This window comes from Leucoraja erinacea, chromosome 31 (assembly GCF_028641065.1).
Source record: "Leucoraja erinacea ecotype New England chromosome 31, Leri_hhj_1, whole genome shotgun sequence".
In the NCBI taxonomy this organism is placed as follows: domain Eukaryota; kingdom Metazoa; phylum Chordata; class Chondrichthyes; order Rajiformes; family Rajidae; genus Leucoraja; species Leucoraja erinaceus.
In genome coordinates this window covers 23,205,757-23,218,833 of record NC_073407.1, presented here as the reverse complement: position 1 = coordinate 23,218,833, position 13,077 = coordinate 23,205,757, and the positions used below count along the sequence as shown (strand labels likewise).

Genomic DNA, 13,077 nt, shown 5'->3' with positions numbered 1-13,077 from the left:
AATACATATGATATATTAATTCACAAGAATAAATGCTGAAACTGCATGATGTCATTGCTTAAAAATTCAATGGTATCGTACATTTTTTATGAAGTAGAAGATTAAGTTGAAGCAGAAATTTGAAATGTTATAATCGCTCTTGTAGTTGTGTACAACAGAAAACTGGCTCACAAGTTCCCAAAATGGGCACAAAAAGCTGGAGAAACTCAGCAGGTCAGGCAGCATCTCCAGAGTAAGAAGGGTTCCGTCCCGAAACGTCACCTACTCCTTTTCTCCAGAGGTGCTGCCTTCTCCCGCTGAGTTACTCCAACACTGTGTGTCTATCGCCGTTATAAACCAGCATCAGCAGTTCCTTCCTATGCAGCTCCTGCCTCGTCTACCTCCTCTGGCAGCTCATTCCATGCACCCACCACCCAAGTCCAGATGGTGTTTTGGACCAAACTGAGGTCTGTGTGTGACTACTGCCTAGTTGAACCCCTTGTTGACTGGGATCAGTCCAGTGATGTTTTCTCAGTCAAGACAGAGGGGAAACAACGTATGAAAAGGTACAAAGGTACAAAGGAATGAGAGGTGTGTAAAAAGGGGGCGGAGAATCGGAGAGCAGGAGGAACCACGGGAGGGGAGCAGCCATTTTCCTGATTTTTCTTGATTGTCACTCGTTAAAGTTGGCGGAAACGCAAATGTTTTGTTGTCATTGTGATATTAATGATTGCACCGTTAGCATATCTTGTACAGAAACCTGCAGGAATTGACCTGAAGTAACTTCTTCTGTATCCCACAATTGTAGCCCCACAGACCCGGGCTTTATTCTGACCTCAGGTGCTGTATGTGTGGAGTTTGCACGTTCTCCCTACGACATCGTGGTGTTCTGGTTTCCTCCCACAACCCATATTTGTGCGGGTTTGTAGGTTAATTGGCCTTTGTAAAGTGCCCCTTGTGTGTAGGAAATGGCTGTGAAAATGAGATAATGTCGAACTAGTATGAATGGTCGGCATGGATCTGATGGGCTGAATAGCCTGTTTCCTTGCTGTATCTTTCAATCAATTAATCAATTGACAACTGTCATATGATGAAAAGATTTCCTTACAATCACTATGTAATGTAACTATCTTCATCCTAACATGTTATAAATGTATTAAGAAAGATTTCTAGTTATAAGAGCTCTCTTATAACCAGAGTCTATCAATTACTTTACAGTATCAGTTTATCAGATTGATGTTCTCACTTCAAGGTGGCCAAATCAGATGTTACAAACTGTGACAATAATATTAACTCTAGTCCCATTGTTTTAGTGTGATGATTTGGAACATCTTAGAGGCACGATGATTTGTATTATTAATTCAGTTTTAGAGATACAGCGTGGGAACAGGCCCTTCAGCCCACCGAGTCCATACTTGTTCATTGCTATCCCACTCATACACCACTGCCTACACGCCAGGGTCAATTTTACAGGAGCCAATTAACCTACAAACTCAAGATAGATACAGAATGCTGGAGTAACCCAGCAGGTCAGGCAGCATCCCTGGGTGAAAGGAACAGGTGTTGTTTCGGATCAAGACCCTTGTTTGCACCCTTATGCCCCTGTCCCACTTTGGAAACCTGAACGGAAACCTCTGGAGACTTTGCGCCCCACCCAAGGTTTCCGTGCGGTTCCCGGAGGTTGCAGGTGGTTGCCGGAGGTTGCAGGTAGTGGAAGCACTAGCTCTTTCTTCCCAATAACCCTTTCTGGCTTAAGCCCTCCCTTCACCAGCTCCAGTTTAAATTCCATTTGGAATATTTTGGAGGACCAAGAAACCAAGAACCAAGAGCCAAGAAGCAGATAGGGAGACTGACAAAAACCTCCGGGAACCGAACGGAAACCTTGGGTGGGGCGCAAAGTCTCCGGAGGTTTACGTTCAGGTTTCCTGAGTGGCGCAGGGGCTTAACTATCACCTACTCGTTTTCTATGGAGATGCTGCCTGACCTGTGTCTTTGGTGTATAACGGCACTGCAGTTCCTTCCTGCACATTTAACCCACTAACCCACATGTCTTTAGGACGTGGGAGGAAACCGGAGAGCCCGGAGTGAACCCACGCAGGTCACAGGGAGAAAATGCAAACACTACAACACACAGCTCCCGAGGTCAGGATCGAACCTGAGTCCCCAGCGCTGTGAGGTAGCAGCTCTACCCGCTGCACTGCCCATCTTTGTGGAGAGAGTTGGTGAGGATGAAATATTTCAGCAGGGGAACAAAAGGGTGGAGAAGACTCTGCAAATCAGTCTGGAGTGTTGTCCATACGGTACAATAGAACCTTATTTATCCCAGGGGGGATACATACACTTCCTTGCAATCAAGGAACGAGTCTGAGATGTGGCCCTTGTGGCTAAAATGATCAGGGGGTATGGAGAGAAGGCAGGTACAGGATACTGAGTTGGATGATCAGCCAAGATCATATTGAATGGCGGTGCAGGCTCGAAGGGCCGAATGGCCTACTCCTGCACCTATTTTCTATGTTTCTATGTGATGGTGGCCCTGCGTTGAATGGAATACGGTGCCAAAGGAAGGGGATGTAAATGGAATAAAAACATTTGGGAAAAACAGATGGGAATTTTTACCGTGATTCAGACTTTGGGCAGGAGGTTTCTTCAAATGTGCTAACGTTACACAAGGTGCTATGTACATAATTATTGTGGGAGGATCGTGTTACACCCTACCTGCAATAGCAATTGTCCTTCGTCAGTCTGAGGGCAATTCATCAACTGCTTTTAAACGGGTTGCAACTCTTACATAAATACGCAAACGGTTTCGCAGAGGAATGATCAAAGCCCGATTTCTAGGAAAAACGTAAACTGCCCTGGAACACTCCGAAACATCAATCAAAACGTCACGGGGAAATGTAAAAGAAAGCAGCAGTGGGGGAATGTAGGCAGCAGCGGAGAGCGGCTAAATAGATCTATAAACAAAATGACTGACACTGAAGGAGATGGTTATCTTTTCCTTACCACATGTGTGCGACAGGATTGTTTATAGATCTTCTACACTCCCAACTTCTGATATTATGATCTCTCTATTTCACCACACTGTGACACCCTTGGTTCCATTTAAGCCACTACTCTGCTCTCCATGCATCAATGTTCACTGATTTAAAATACAGTTCTCACAACCAAGGAAACCTCCCTTCTTTCTTTCTTAAGCCCGTCTCTATACACAACCAACACGGGCAGGAAAATATACAAGGTTTCTTCTCCATGTTAAATTAATAGAATACAGCTGAGGTGTCTCCTTAGTGTAGTTTAGTTTAGTTTAGCTGAGGTTATTTTAATTTAGTTTATTGTCACTTGTACCGAGTTACAGAACTTGGTTAACAAAAGTGCTGGAGAAACTCAGCGGGTGCAGCAGCATCTAAGGAGCGAAGGAAATAGGCAACGTTTCGTCCCGAAACGTTGCCTATTTCCTTCGCTCCTTAGATGCTGCTGCACCCGTTGAGTTTCTCCAGCACTTTTGTCTACCTTTGACTATGAAGACGATTGCGGTGCAGGCTCGAAGGGCCGAATGGCCTACTCCTGCACCTAATTTCTAAGACCATATTCATTGTCCAAATCTCCATGGTGAGCTTTCCTCTGGAACCACATTAATCCCAGTTATGTTGTACCACTTTCACTGTGTTGGACACAAAGTGCTGGAGCAACTCAGCGGGTCAGGCAGCATCTCTGGAGAACAAGGATGGGTGACGTTTCAAGGTCTCAACCTGAAATGTCACCCATCCTGATCCTTTCTCTCCAGAGATGCTGCCTGACCCGCTGAGTTGCTCCAGCACTTTGTGTCTATCTCCAGTTAAACCAGCGTCCGCAGTTCCTTCCTACATATAAAGTCCCAGCACATTCATAAAGCCTACCCATTACACCAATCCAAGGATGTGTGATCAAATAGAGACAGTTCCCTTGTCAAAAACCACCAAATTAAAATCCTCTTACATTTTGACTGAGGTTATTGCCAGAGAGGCATCTTCCATGTATAATAAAGCAGGATAAATTCATATGGATTCACTAGTCTGCCAGAGAACACGATAGATTATTTATTATTTTTTGCCTGATAATTTTGTACAATAAAACTGGGCCATTTTTGCATTGACACGGTTTATAATTGGCAGATAAAGAACTACACATACCATAGTAAGGGCACAAAGTGCTGGAGTAACTCAGTGGGTCAGGCAGCATCTCTGGAGAACATGGATAGGTGATGTTTGAGAAGGGTCTCGATGTGAAACGTCACCTATCCATGTTCTCCAGAGATGCTATCTGACCCGTTGAGTTACTCCAGAACCTCAGGCCTTTTTTATTGGTGAACCAGCATCTGCAGTTCCTTGTGTCTACAATTGTCAAGGTAGGTCTCTCAATAATACTTATTGTCGGAAAATATCACACTGACTAGCAGGTTGAGTCTATGAGGATTTTCCTTGAAGTGCTTACTTTAACCACCCCTCTGTACCAGGATATAGTGGGACAATAAGCACCATGAGGGAGAGATTATCCCTAACAAGAATCAGAATCAGAAAAGTCATAGATTGTGGAAACAGTCACTTCGACACCGGCCGACCTGTCCCAACATATGCTAGTCCCACCTGCACGCATTTGGCTCATACCACACCCTGCAAACCATGTCCCAAACTTGGGATGTCCCTCCTCACCTGCCTCCTCTAGCATTTGGCTGCAGACTCTGGATCGAAGCAACACAAAAAAGCTGGAGAAACTCATCGGTGCAGCAGTTAACGAGCGAAGGATAGTCCCTGAAACCCTTCTTCAGAAGAAGGGTTTCGGCCCGAAACGTTGCCTATTTCCTTCGCTCCATAGATGCTGCTGCACCACTGAGTTTCTCCAGCTTTGTGAAAAAACCTACCTCCTCTAGCAGATTGTTATGCACCCCCACCCTTATGTGAAGAAATGACCCCTCAGATTCCTATTAAATCTCATCCCCTTCACCTTAAACCTATGTTTGAGGTTTAACCTATACTAAACCTATATTATCCCAGTAGATAATGTGCTCACAACTTACCACAGCACTGAGGTACGAGTTTAAATCAACTAACATATTGTTTTTTAAAAGGAGGTAGACAAAAGTGCTGGAGAAACTCAGCAGGCACGGCAGCATCTATGGAGCGAAGGAAAAAATGAAGTTTCTCTTTTCCTTCCTTTGAAGAGAGTGAGTTATTCTGTAATGCCCACTAACATGTCTAATCTTTAACAAACAATTCAGCCAAGAGCTTTCTCATAGTCTTGAGCCACTGGAACACAAGGAGGATGAATCTTTATTTTTGTACCTCACCTAAGATAACAAAGCTTAACTGTTTAAGTGATTAAAGATGCCTGCAACATTCCTCGCTTGGACCTCCCATGCATCAAATGCATTGTTTCACGCAAGCCTCGTCCCCTCTCCCTCTTCACAACCTCGACATGAAGATTGATTGTACGTCTCCATGTCGAACTCAGTTTATCTCAGCGACTCCGACCCCAGTGGAGGTCCCTGCCACAACCCAAAAGATTATTTTTTTAAAAGAAAGATTTGCAATTCACTTTATCCCAAAGCACTCGGAAATCAGCAACGCCTTTCTCAAGCACGGTTGGGCTGTTGTAATATCGGAAATGCAGCAGCTTTGTTTCCCATTGTAAATTCAGATTAGTTTACTTCAGTTCCGTTTAGTTTATTGTCACATGTACCTGTAAATGGGGGGGGGGGGTGGTGCAGCATTTCTTCAAGAAAGCTTTTAGTGTGACACAATGGTGCAGCAGTATAATTGCTGTCCTCCAGCGCCAGAGTTCTGGGTTCCATCCTGACTACAGGTGCTGTCTGTACGTTCTCCCCGTGATCTGCGTGGGTTTTCTCCGGGATCTCCAGTCCCCCCCCCCCCACACACTCCAAAGATGCACAGGTTTGTAGGTTAATTGGCTTGGTATAAGTGTAAGTTGTCCCTTGTGTGTGTAGGATAGGACAAGCGTATGGGGATCGCTGGTCGGCACAGGCTCGGTGTTTCCGCACTGTATTCTCTGAACCAAACTAAACTAACTAGGGTCTCAACCCGAAACGTCACCCATTCCTTCTCTCCAGAGATGTTGCCTGTCCCGCTGAGTTACTCCAGCATTTTGTGTCTATCTTTGATTAAACCAACACCTGCAGTTCTTTCCTACACATAAACTAATTCAACTTTGAGCATGTCTTTGAATCTTGCCCTATTTCCCCTCACAAAGCTCAGAAAAGAGAGCCTGCTTTGGGTATCAGGCAAGCTTATAAGCATAATCTTTGGAAAAACTGAAGCGGGATCTTGAGTTAACAGACAATGTAACTTTCACAACAATGTTGCGGTGACTCACAATGTCTAAACAAATGGTCTTGAGCAATTTGTGTGCCAAAGTCTTGGTCACATATCTCTTCTGATACCACTTTCATTCAAATATCGGTTTCAATTTAAAACACAAACAGAAAACGCTGGAAATATTCAGCGGGTCAGGCTGGAAGCACAAGAGAGACAAGGAATGACAGATGCAGGAACCTTGAGTAAAATACAAAGTGATGGAGGAACTCAGCAGGTAAGTATGAATGAATGAATGAATGATATTTTATTGTCACATGTGACAAGTCACAGTTTAATTCTTTGTTTTGCAAAACAAAGATTTAAACTGTGCCTTGGGACATGTGACATATATGTGAATAAAATATCATTCATTCATTTATTCACACACAAGGTATGCAAAGAGTAGCCACATAAAGGGCACCTACAAAGTTATAAAGTATCCCGTACTAGGTCCCCCTTTGCTCTCCCCCCCCCACCCTCCCCTCTCCTGGTGTCTCCACCACACCAGGCAGCATCTCTGGAGGACGTGTCGGGTTGAGAGCCTTTTTGGTCAACTCTGTTTCTCTTCCCGCAGATGCAGCCTCACCAGCTGAGAATTCCTAGCATTTTCTGTTTCATTTTAGATTTCGGATATCTAAAATAATTTTTTTTTTTTCATTACCTCAATTTAATGGACTGTCAATTATGATTTCTGTCCGAAAGTAATTTGGGTAAGGATTGAAAAAGTGAAATATTCACAGAAAATCTAGGTACCAATTAATTGTCTGGAATTATCACTGCCATCCAAAGACACCGTCATCAAATGACTTTATGTTTAACTCAATATTCCTGTTACACTTTTAGAGTTGTTTAGTTTAGTTTAGTTTAGTTTAGTTTAGTTTAGTTTAGAGATACAGCGCGGAAACAGGCCCTTTGGCCCACCAAGTCCACATCAATCCCCGCACATTAACACTATCCTACACACACTTGGGACAAGTTACATTAATGCTTGGCCAATTAGCCTACAAACCTGTACGTCTTTTGAGTGTGGGAGCCAACCGGAGCACCTGGGGCAAACCCACGCAGGTCACGGGCAGAACGCACAAACTCCGTACAGACAGCACCCGTAGTCAGGATCAAACCTGGGCCTCTGGCACTTGAAGGCTTTAAAACTAAATGAGATCAAAATTGTTCGAAATGTAACTAAAACGCCAATTGTGTGTGTGACATTTATCCATGTCTGTTTACTGATGAATTCCATCAGTAACCACACTCTCTTGCTGCCCATCTGTTGGTTCAAGCAGTAAGGCCTCAGATTGATTGATTCAGTCTGAAAGATGTGAATGAAAGAGCCAGATATTGATTGATTCAGTCTAAAGGAAGTGTTCATGAGGGATCTGTCCACAAGCGAGCTAAAGGAGGACTCCGGTAGGTGGCAAATTGTCAATCATGTTTATTGTCAAAGCTTCATTGTGGTCCTGTGGTACTTATGGATGTGTTCATCATTTTCATGGGGCCTGTTGGCCTTTCTGACAATACAAAATGCACTGAAAGTGGCCTGGCCTGCTGAAATTATATTCATGCTCATAAGGTCGAGGAGCAAAATTACGCCATTTGGCCCATCAGGTCTACTCCGCCATTCAATCATGGCTGATCTATCTCTCCCTCCTAACCCCATTCGCCTGCCTTCTCCCCATAGCCTCTGACACCCAGACTAATCAAGAATATATCTTTCTCATCCATAAAATATCTATTAACGTGGCCTCCACAGCCTTCCGTGGCAATGAATTCCACGGATTCACCAACCTTTGACTAAAGAAATTCTTCCTCGTCTCCTTCCTAAAGGAATGTCCTTTAATTCTGAGGCTATGACCTCCGGTCCTAGACTCTCCCGCCACCAGTGGAAATATCCTCTCCACATCCACTCTATCCAGGCCTTTCACTATTCATTATCAATATCCCTCTCAGAGATATTTTGGGAGCCTTTGCAGTCTCAGGGGCCCCCTGCTACATGTAATGTGTTGTTTCCAAGTTTGTACTTGGGACCTTGGAGATGACTATGGCAACAATTGGTTTACTGGTGGACGTTCTAAACACAAGCAAACTCAAGAGTGTTGGCAACAGGCAGTGAGAATTTAATCCTTGTTCTCATTTGAGTTTGGAATGAAGACAACTTAATTCAAGTGGAATAAGCAATTTGAAATGGCTGGTTTTGTAGTATCCTAGATATTCACGTTCCCCCCTGTGTATCTGCACACTGTGAACGGCTCGATTGTAATCATGTACTGTCTTTCCTCTGGCTGGTTAGCACGCAACAAAAGCTTTTCACTGTACCTCGGTACACGTGACAATAAACTTAACTGAACTGAACTGAACCCTTTGTATGTAAAGATCCACAATTAACCAACGCAATTGGTTTCCACTGTTAGATACTGTAAGTTAATGCTCATAAGGTCCAGGAGCAGAATTAGGCCATTTGGCCCATCAAGTCTACTCTGCCATTCAATCATGGCTGATTTATGGAGCGAAGGAAATAGGCAACGTTTCGGGCCGAACCCAGGGTTTCGGGTCGAAACGTTGCCTATTTCCTTCGCTCCATAGATGCTGCCGCACCCGCTGAGTTTCTCCAGCAATTTTATCTACCTTCGATTTTCCAGCATCTGCAGTTCCTTCATGAACAATCATGGCTGATCTATCTCTCCCTCTCAACCCCATTCTCCTGCCTTCTCCCCATAACCCCTAATCAATAATCTGCCAATGAAAAACAACCAACACCCAAGAACAGTGCAAAAAGACAAAACCAATGCCCCCAAGTCAATGTAGTTCAGAGCTTATTTGGAGGTTGTAGTGTTTAATAGCCTGGTGACTGTAGGGAAGAAGCTGTTTCCTGAGCCTGGACGTTAGTTTTCAAGCTCCTATATATGTCAGGAGTGAAATGAGTGTGTGGCCAGGGTGGTGTGGGTCTCTGATGATGCAGGCTGCCTTTTTGAGGCAGCAACTCCTGTAAATCCCTCTGATGGCCGGGGAAGTCCACCATTGCCAGGGAAGGGTATCATTCCGATCATCCATCCCAAACCTGCTCCCCTGGCTGCAAGCAGCTAACGGGATCGAGGATCTTGTTCATCAGTCTGAAGAAGGGACTCGACCCGAAACGTCGCCTATTCCTTCGCTCCATAGATGCTGCCTCACCCGCTGAGTTTCTCCAGCAAATTTTGTCTACCTTTGATTTTACCAGCATCTGCGGTTCTTTCTTAAACATCTTGTTGAATGAAGTGACTATGTGCCAGGTCATGCCCCAAACCCAACACTGGAACTCAGCTCACTGCTGTTTATAAACACAAGCACTGAACATACAGATATGAGCGGCAGATTACCCAGAGCTGTATCATCACTCCATGTAATAAGTAGCCGATATATTTAAGTATGTGTTAAAATAACAATAACACATAATATCGCATTGGCCTGTACTGAAAGCTTTCTGGCTTCTTTACCACATTTCCAAAGATCTGTCTGTTCAAGGGGCTATCAATTTTTCTTGTTCTCATGCCTGTATAGATAACCTTGGACCTCAAGTTTAAAAGCCTAAGATCTCATGTTCTGACCCAAAATAAATTCTTTCTACTTCTGTTCAGCATCTATGTTCTTTATCAGGGCCACTGACTCACACAGACGTCCATCCATCTAATCAGTCCCTTCATGCTAGCTGTCAGGTAAGTGTTCTCTGCAGTTAGGGCTGGTGCCAAAGTTCGTGTGTGTGTGTGTGTGTGTGTGTGTGTGTGTGTGTGTGTGTGTGTGTGTGTGTGTGTGTGTGTGTGTGTGTGTGTGTGTGTGTGTGTGTGTGTGTGTGTGTGTGTGTGTGTGTGTGTGTGTGTGTGTGTGTGTGTGTGTGTGTGTGTGTGTGTGTGTGTGTGTGTGTGTGTGTGTGTGTGTGTGTGTGTGTGTGTGTGTGTGTGTGTGTGTGTGTGTGTGTGTGTGTGTGTGTGTGTGTGTGTGTGTGTGTGTGTGTGTGTGTGTGTGTGTGTGTGTGTGTGTGTCTGTCTGTGTGTGTGTGTGTGTGTGTGTGTGTGTGTGTGTGTGTGTGTGTGTGTGTGTGTGTGTGTGTGTGTGTGTGTGTGTGTGTGTGTGTGTGTGTGTGTGTAGTTTTTTATGCCTATGTGTTTTCAAACTCTGAAAGTGGTAAATGGTCAAAGGAAAGATCAAAGGATTTGAACGAATCTTGAACAAAGTTTCCAATCACCCCTCTCCATTCTCTCGCAAATTCTGGATCGAATTTAGTCCCCAAACAAATGTTGTCTGGGTTAGTTCTATTTTTGTAACGGGGTGCAGGGGCACTCACAAGAACGTGCCTCGAAATTACAATTAACAGCACTTGGTTTTCAGAGTTGTGCGATTCACAATCAATTCTTGGCCATCATTTCTGGGGGAAATGTTTTCCGTTAACTGTCCTTTCCGCTGACTGGTTCGCACTCAACAAAAGCTTTTCACTGTACCTCGGTAAACTAAACTTCAGTTTATTGTCACGTGTACCAAGGTACAGTGAAAAGCTTTTGTTGCGTGCTATCCAGTCAGCGGAAGGACAGCTAACGGAAACTTTACCCCCAGAAATGATGGCCAAAAATTGACCTGTGCCTGTGGCTTTAAGACCATGAGACATGGGGGCAGAATTAGGCCATTCACCCATCGAGTCTGCTCCACCATGTCTGATATAATTTTCCCTCTCAACCTCACTTTCCTCCCTTATCTCTGTAACCTTTGACGCCCTTACTAATCAAGAACTCATTAAACTCTGCTTTAAAAATACCCCTTGTCACCTATTCCTTCGCTCCATAGATGCTGCCTCACCCGCTGAGTTTCTCCAGCATTTTTGTCTGCCTTCGATTTTTCCAGCATCTGCAGTTCCTTCTTAAACAGTAAGTTTAGTACAGTTTAGTTTAGAGACACAGCACGGAAACAGGCCCTTCGGCCCACCTGATCAGCGACCCCCCACACACTAACCCTAACCTACATACACCAGGAACAATTTACAATTTTACAGAAACCAATTAACCTTTGGAGGGTGGGAGGAAACCGGAGCACCCAGAGGAAACCTGCGCAGATAGACAATAGACAATAGACGGTACACAAAAATACTGGAGAAACTCAGCGGGTGCAGCAGCATCCATGGAGCGAAGGAAATAGGCAACGTTTCGGACCGAAACCCTTCTTCAGACTGATGCATCCGCTGAGTTTCTCCAGCATTTTTGTGTACCTTCGATTTTCCAGCAACTGCAGTTCCTTCTTAAACAATAGACAATAGGTGCAGGAGTAGGCCATTTGGCCCTTCGAGCCAGCGCCGCCATTCAATGTGATCATGGCTGATCATCCCCAATCAGTACCCCGTTCCTGCCTTCTCCCCATATCCCCTGACTCCACTATCTTTAAGAACCCTATCCACGTGACCAGTCATATTTGACCTCTTACCCTAAACAAACATGGTCAGCATAATGTATAAAAATTTCACGATAAACTGAAAAAAACATGAATCATATATGCAGTACAAAACAATACACCTGTAATGCTTTCAGAATTAGAAGAGGTGTATGACACAATGTCTCATCATTTTTCTGGTCACACACGTGACTAAGAATCCTAGAATGGGCCGATCAACCTTGTAACCGTAATGCAGCATTGAATGTATATGGAGTGACAGCACTTCATTGACACCACCACCTTTGACTCCCACCCCTCAATGGCTCTTCTGACTGAAATTGGACCTCCCACTTCGAAAGGATGACTTTGTGTGCTGGGCTTAAAACAATCAAAGAGTTCCAGGAACTAAAATCAGACTTACATGTCTGTGGCATTTTATCATCTGCATTAAATGTTTGTTACACAAGCTGGGACTAAAATCCATTGTGGGCAGGTTGCCAGTGGTGCAATTTGGAGTTAAGAATGCAGGAGGATGTTGTGGCATTTCGGAGTACTGAATATTCAGCACAGAACCCTTCAAAGTAACCCAGTAAACTATCAAAATGCCGGAGAAACTCGGCGGGTGAGGCAGCATCTATGGAGCGAAGGAATAGGTGACGTTTTGGGTGAGGCAGCATCTATGGAGCGAAGCAATAGAAACATAGAAGCATAGAAATTAGGTGCAGGAGTAGGCCATTCGGCCCTTCGAGCCTGCACCGACATTCAATATGATCATGGCTGATCATCCAACTCAGTATCCCGTACCTGCCTTCTCTCCATACCCCCTGATCCCCTTAGCCACAAGGGCCACATCTAACTCCCTCTTAAATATAGCCAATGAAGTGGCCTCAACTACCCTCTGTGGCAGAGAGTTCCAGAGATTCACCACTCTCTGCGTGAAAAAAGTTCTTCTCATCTCGGTTTTAAAGGATTTCCCCTTTATCCTTGACGTTTTGGGTGAGGCAGCATCTATGGAGCGAAGGAATAGATGACGTTTTGGGTGAGACGGCATCTATGGAGCGAAGGAATAAAAAAAAGTAAATTGTCCCCAGAGTGTGTAAGATAGCATTAATGTGTGGGGATCGCAGGTCGGTGCAGACTCGATGGGCCGAAGGGCCTGTTTCTGCACCGTATCTCTAAAACTTAAAGCTAGAAAAAAGTAAATATTGCTCTTAATTGTTCTCTGAAATGGTTCATCAAGGACTCATTTCCCTGCAGTGCCGACACGAAGAAGTGAACGCCATTGGTGTTGAGTGGACTGCTTGTACCTGTCAATAGTGGCAGACAGATGTCACTATTGTTAATGGCTCAACTACAGATTTCA

The 13,077-nt window shown here is 44.4% G+C and overlaps 1 protein-coding gene across 1 annotated transcript in view; it reads right to left on the bottom strand.

Moving 5' to 3' along the window:
• The window catches only part of LOC129711801 (pappalysin-1-like), a 241,752-nt gene that overhangs the window by 17,307 nt on the left and 211,368 nt on the right, over positions 1-13,077 (bottom strand). The gene's annotated exons all lie outside the window — the stretch shown is intronic.